This window comes from Mus caroli, chromosome 10, assembly GCF_900094665.2.
Source record: "Mus caroli chromosome 10, CAROLI_EIJ_v1.1, whole genome shotgun sequence".
NCBI classification, from domain to species: Eukaryota; Metazoa; Chordata; class Mammalia; order Rodentia; family Muridae; genus Mus; species Mus caroli.
In genome coordinates this window covers 101428403-101435729 of record NC_034579.1, presented here as the reverse complement: position 1 = coordinate 101435729, position 7327 = coordinate 101428403, and positions in this window count along the sequence as shown.

Genomic DNA, 7327 nt, shown 5'->3' with positions numbered 1-7327 from the left:
TACTGATACCAAGCTTATCTTTGGTTTCTCAGCAAAGGCAGATAAGGTGAGGGAAATATTTGTAGGCAGAGATTTCTGGAATTTCCCCACAGTGTTGAAATAGCCCCGAGAGTTCAAGAAGGCCATATTTGGACAATGATAAGTATGTTATTTTTTTTTCTATCTTTTCTGTTTTCCTTGCTATATAATAACATTTAACCTCCTTCACACAAGGTCAGAGGTGCTGTCCCAAAACTGTCCCAAAGGCCTCTCTTTTCCAAGGACAGGAGATCCAGGACCCTCCCGGGGTCATGAACATATATACTATGTTTCTAAAGGGAAAACGACCTTACTTTAAAAAGTGCTTACTGAGGTCAGGCGGGGACTGTAATTCAGCAAACCTTCCTCATGAGGGAGAAGATGGGATAAACAATGGATTCCTAGCTGAAATCCTACAGTTGTGGAGAGGTCTTCCAGGGCTGCACTGCACTTTGGGGGGGGGGGAGAGGGAGGAGAGAGAGGAGAGAGGAGGAGGGAGAGAGAGAGAACAGAAAAACAAAGATGGAAGTGTGTGTCATTAGGAGGCTCTGAAAGATTACTCCTGACACAGCAAAACCTGAGGTAAAATGTTGACAAAGGGCGGAGGTGGAGACTCCGCCCTCGTTCACCTGCTCCTGACCTCTGAGGCACTGTCAGCAAGACATCATCCACGAGTCCTTTTCTTTTACAGCTGCTTTATCTACAGGATGGTGCGCCCCGGGAAATCAAGAAACAACCACCTCTCCTCTCTCCCATCACCTTTACAAACCCAAGACCTGGCACACTGGGAAAAATAAAAACAGAACCGGGCAAGAGATTCTCAACGGTCCGTGAACTCCCGGTAGGAACTCGGCTAAATAGAGTTGTTTCGGGTACATGACAACTTGGCCTCTTCTGTGTTCTTCTGAATGTATAATTGATGTGGCCCATCTGTTTCCAGTAAAGGAACTTTTGTTTTGCTTTTTGTTGTTGTTGTTGTTTCTCCTCTACTTTCAGGCAGAACGAATGGCTTTCTCATTAGGCAGTGTTCACGGGCTCTTAGAAAACGCATTTAGAACAGAAAGCCCCCTCCCCCTTTCCACCCCAACACCACTTAGACTGCCAGCTGACTTGAGACTCTTCCTTCCCATTCCACGCTGGTTAAATGAGAAATCCTGCTGGTCTCCGTGCAGGGAGCTTCCCAGGTGAGACTACTAAATACCACGGGATGGGACGGTGTAGTTAGTACAATCCCGTGGTACTCTCGTGGATGTGTGGGTTGGCAGCTGCCAGCCCCTGTCCTTCCGGGGCTTAGAGAAGGGAAATAACAAAGAATGTCTTCTTGGGTCTCCAAGCTCATTCTGCAGGTTATTTGCTGAGCACGCCTCTGGCATCCAAGTTTAATAATGATTAGGATCTAGCATAGCAAAAGAAAGCCAGGCTGTGTTCTTCCCAGTACAAGGAAACACACCAACAACAAAAACTTGAGTAATGGTGATTTCACATGCACAGAGGAGAAGAAGGAAGGGAGGAAGGGAAGGAAGGGAAGGAAGGGAAGGAAGGGAAGGAAGGGAAGGAAGGAAGGAAGAAAGGAAGGAAGGAAGGAAGGAAGGAAGGAAGGTATTGGTGAAGTTGGAAAACAACTGAGAACCCTTCCTGATCTACTGAGGTAAAATGTCAGGAAATTCCTCAGAAAGCTATAGAGTCACCATGTAGCAATCCCACCCATAAATGAATGCCTACGAGAACCAGAGCATGACTATTATCTTATAACTAGTGCATGGCTATTCAAAGAAATGTTTCTCAGCCTCAATGTTGAAGATACCCCAAAGTCCTACCTACCAACCGATAAAGAAAAATGTGCTTCTTATGTATGGTGGCATGGGTTAACCCAAGAACATGCCTCGTGAAAAAGTCGCAGTGTGCTGGCTATTCCTGGTTGACACCTTGACTACATCTGGAGTGAACTACAATCCAGAAATGGAGGGCACACCTATGAACCAGACCTTGAGGTTGGAAGACACAAGTTTCTGACCTGGATCTTGGCATGGAGATCTTGAGGCACTGTGGCCATGAAAAGCTTAGACCCAGGCAAGGGAGTGCATGCTTTTAATCCCAGGAGACTAAAGCAAGGAGATCTCAGAGTTCAAGGTCAGCCTGGGACAAAGCAAGTCCCAGATCCAGGCATGGTGATACACACCTTACTCTGTGCCACACCTTCTACCGGTGGCCTACATAAGGACTCTGGAAGAAGCAATGTTCACTCTTCTTCGATTGCTTGCACTTACGTGCCAGCACATCTGTTGGAACGTACTTCTACAGAAGACCAGCATAAATAACTAGGCTCATGGGACTGAGCAACTACTGGATTCTTTGACTTGCCATTCACAGCTGCCCATTGTTGGGTTTGTTGGACTGCAGACTGTAAGTCATTACAATAAATTCCCTTAATAGAGAGAGGCATTCCATAAGTTCTGTGACTCTAGAGAACCCTGACTAAGAAGTGGGTACCAGGATTGGTTCTAGAGAAGCAGAAATATAAAGATGAATCTTTTAGGATTCTGGAGTTGGTTTAATAATTTTCCAGCACCTTTAGCTACTGAAACCTCCAGCTACTCTTGCTCCTGGGAGCTCGGAGTATGGCGGGACCGTGGTGGGAACTGTATTTCAAACTTAAAGAAGCAAATACCTTTGATGATCTTGATGAATCAATTGTGACTGGTAATGAATTAGGTGACCCCAGTATACAAAGTTTTCTATAATTTGGGGGGAAATAAGAAAAATGATTTTGTCGAAAAGCCAAAATAAGAAAGAGAGAGAGAGAAATGATTTTGCTGGCTTGTTGCTCTTAGTATATCTGGACAAATTGATAAAGGAAGAGAATGAGCTATACGATAAGAATGTATTGGCCCCAGATGCACATAAACACTCTAAAGGTTTCTAAGTGTGCCCTTGAAGAGAATCTTCTCTCCAGCAGCCATAGAGCTCATGTTGCAGAAAATCAAACAGAAGCCCTTGTTATAAGGTTGGTTGAATTACAGCAAAAAGTCAGGTCTCAGCCTCAGAGGATGACAGCAGCTAAAGGAAGGGCATTAATTGGCAAAGAATTAATGGGATCCTATAACTTGAGATGGGGACGTGTGGGAAGACCCTATTGAAGCTGAGAACTTTGAATCCTCAGATTCTCAAGGGTTTACCCCACCGGAGGAAATTGTTCCCCTCAGCCCCACCCCTTGAAATAATGCCCTTTTCACATGAGGAAATGAATCCTTCAGAGTCTGATAAACCAGCAGAGGAAAACGCCAGACAAGGCAATACTGATGCTCCTCAGGGCCCACCAATAGCTTCTTCCAGACCTATAACCAGATCAAGGCCAAGCAGGCCCCTAGAGGGGAGGTAGAAAGTGTAGTTCATGAGGAAATTCTCTACACTACTAAGGAGCTTAATGAGTTTGCTAATTCATTCAAGCAGAAACCTGGGGAATATGTGTGGGAATGGATTTTAAGGGTGTGGGATAATGGTGGAAGGAACATAAAACTAGAGCAGGCTGAGTTTATTGACATGGGCCCTCTGAAAGGAGATTCTGGGTTTAATATGGAAGCTCACACAGTTTTAAAAGGTGTCAGAAGTCTGTTTGAATAGTTGACTGAAGCATTTATCAAAAGATGGCCTACTGAAAAGGAGTTGGAGATGTCTGGTATCCCTTGGCTTAGTGTCGATGAGGGGATTTTAAGGCTCAGGGAAATTGCAGTGCTAGAGTGGATACGTTGTGTAAAACCTAATCCTCCACAATGGGAAGGCCCAGAAGCTATGCCCTTCACCAGCTCAATAAGACGCAAACAGGTGACTGGGGCACCAACACAATTGAAGAGTTTTGTTCTTGCCCTTTTTCTTGTGCCAGACTTTCGTGTTGGAGATGCTGCTGCTCAGTTGAATTAAATGCAATGGGTTTAATTGGGCCCCAAGATAGCAAGAGCCAGGTGGCAGTATTGAATTACCAGAAACAAGGTAATCATAGTTGTTATAATGGGCAGCATAGGCAAAAATGTTTATGGTGACCTAGCCCATAATGGTCAACACAAGAGAGGTGAAATTTATAATGGCATGTATGGATCTTTGGACTGGCTCATCTATCGAAGTGTTCCCAGGCATGAAATAGATAAGAAGTCGACTGCATATCTATTTGATCTGTATAAGCAGAAAAATTCTCAAACAAAGGAAAGAAAGGCTACAATGCATCATGGCAAAAGGCAGTCTCGGCCAGTGAATCAATTTCCAGACTTGAGCCAGTTTGCAGACCCAGAACCCCTTGAATGAAGGGGTGGCCAGGTTTCCCTGAGGAAGGATTTTGACACCTAAAAGTTTTGCTGTTAGCCTTTCTCCAGTTCGTCCAGAGGGACCTACGTCATTTTACAAGGGTGAGTGTCTATTGGGGGAAAGGAAATAATCAGACTTTCAGGGGTCTATTGGATACTGGTTCTGAATTGAGATCCTAAGAAACATTGTGGCCCTCAAAATAGAGGCCTATGGAAGCCAGGTGATTAATGGAGTTTTGGCTGATGTCCAATTCCTCGTAGGTCCAGTTTGGGGGAACACATCCTGTGGTCATTTCCCCAGTTCCAGAATGTATAACTGGGATAGTACTCAGAAATTGGCAGAATTCTCATATTGGTTCCCTAAACTATAGAGTGAGGGCTATTATGGTTGGAAAGGCTAAATGGAAGCCTTTAGAGTTGCCTCTGCCAAAGAAAATAGTGACTCAAAAACAGTATCATATTCCTGGAGGAGTTGCAGAAATTACTGCCACTATCAAGGACTTGAAAGATGCAGGGGTGGTGGTTCCCACCACATCTCCCTTTAACTCTCCTATCTGGCCAGTGCAGAANACAGATGGATCATGGAGAATGACAGTTGACTATTGAAAACTAAATCAGGTAGTAACTCCAATTGNAGCTGCTGTACCAGATGTAGTTTTGTTACTTGAGCAAATTAACACATCTCCTGGCACCTGGTATGCAGCTATTGATCTGGCAGATGCCTTCTTCTCAGTACCTGTCCATAAGGACCACCAGAAGCAATTTGCTTTCAGTTGGCAAGGCCAGCAGTATACCTTCACAGTTTTGCCTCAAGGATATATTAACTCTCCTGCCCTGTGTCATAACTTAGTTAGAAGGGATCTTGATCGTTTGGCTCTTCCACAAAATATCATGTTGGTGCACTATATTGATGACATTATGCTGATTGGATAAAGTGATCAGGAGACAGCAGCACTCTGGACTCATTGGTAACACATATGCATAACAGAGGATGGGAAATAAATCCAACCAAAATTCAAGGACCATCTACCTCAGTGAAATTCTTTGGAGTCCAGTGGTGTGGGGCATGTCCAGATATTCCTTATAAGGTGAAAGATAAATTATCGTACCTGGCCCCGCTCACTACCAAGAAAGAAGCACAACGTTTAGTGGGTCTATTTAGATTCTGGAGACAGCACATCCCTCATTTGGGTGTGTTACTTAGGCCTATTTACCAAGTGACTCAGAAAGCTGCTAGCTTTGTGTGAGGTCTGGAACAGGAGAAGGCTCTTCAACAGGTCCAGGCTGCTGTGCAGGCTGCTCTACCACTTGGACCATATGATCCAGCAGACCCGATGGTACAGCTTATAGAGATGCTGTTTGGAGCCTCTGGCAGGCCCCTGTAGGTGACTCACAGAAGAGACCTTTGGGATTTTGGAGCAAAGCTCTACCATCATCTGCAGACAACTATTCTCCCTTTGAAAAACAGCTCTTGGCCTGCTATTGGGCCTTAGTGAAAACTGAATGTTTGACAATAAGATACCAAGTTACCATGCAACCTGTACTGCCCATCATGAGCTAGATGTTGACCCACCAAGTCATAAAGTAGGATGTGCACAGCAGCAGTCTATTATCAAATGGAAGAGGTCCCATGATCAGGCCCAAGTAGGGCCTGAAGGCACAGCTGTCCATTGTTGGGTTCCTTGGACTACAGATTATCAGTCATCACAATAAATTCCTTTAAAATATAGACATATTCCATAAATTCTGTGACTCTAAAGAACCCTACGACAGGCAGATTTACAAATAATTGTGATTCTCTTTATATTAATGCCTAAGCAAGGTAAAAAAGCATAGATAAAAGTAGATCAAGAATTATTATACAGTTGGGAGAAAAGTAACAAGCAAGGGTTGGCTGTCAATGGATATGTGAGAGTTGGGCTTTGATAAAAAGTATTCTGAAATTATATTTGATGACTGCACAACCTTCTCAATATTAAAAAAAAAAACTGAATTATATCTTTTGAAAGGGGGACTAAGGTAAAGTGGTTCTCAGTAAAACAAGGTAATTCTCCCTCATGTCATTAGTGTCATATTAGAACAGAATGCCATGCTGCACAGCTGAGCCAGAGAAACTCTGAGAGCACTCAGAAGAGAAGAGACTTTAAGCATGAACAGTAAGAGGGACAGAGGAGGAAGAAGGGATCCGCTCTTAGGAAAGTCTGGGTTGGATGTACTTAGTGCACGAGTACAGGACGGTGGGCTAGGGCACTCCATACCATGAAGGGACTCTAGCCAGCCCAAACATGGCAAACCTGGTTCTGACAGCCCTTGACCTTCTGCCCATTTCCTCTGCCTTTCTAAAAACTGTTAGATGACAGTCCTGAAGCTACCACCAAGGTCTATTCCCTTATTTGGCCAGTTCCTCCTCCTGAGGCTGACCACAAGGTCCAGCTATCAAAGTATTGAAGTCCACCAATCAAAAGTTCACCTAATTAACATGCCCAATTAAAATCAAATACCTCATCCTAACAGGGGGTTTCCTCTTTTACCTTTATCAACTGTCACTTGCCTATGGGCCATGTCTGTCTCCTCTCTGTCCAGAGGCAGTCCTTTGTGACTCCGGGACAAATACCCCTGCCTCCTCTCCCTCGTTCTCGCTAGTTTTCTATTTCCTGTCTTTGTCTCTTACTCCCTCCCTCTGTGACTCTGGGGCAAATAAATCTCTGTGCTAAGAACTGGGTCTTGGGAGTGTCCAGTCCATACTGGTCCCTTCTGTCTGTTTGATGGATATCGTATTTAATACTAATGGGTGGAAGCTATGTTTGCAATGCTCAGTGCACAGAAATGAAGCTAGGGATTGAAAACTGCTGATAAGCTCAAGTCAGGCCCTCACCCCATTTACAGGAACCCTGTGAAAGAAAGAGAATGACAAGATCATCTTTAGTCTTCTGAAAGGCTGTTTCAAAGACAGAGTGGAGAGTGGGCTGGAGGAGGGAGGAGTAGCTTGGAGGTTATTACACTATGTCAGAACT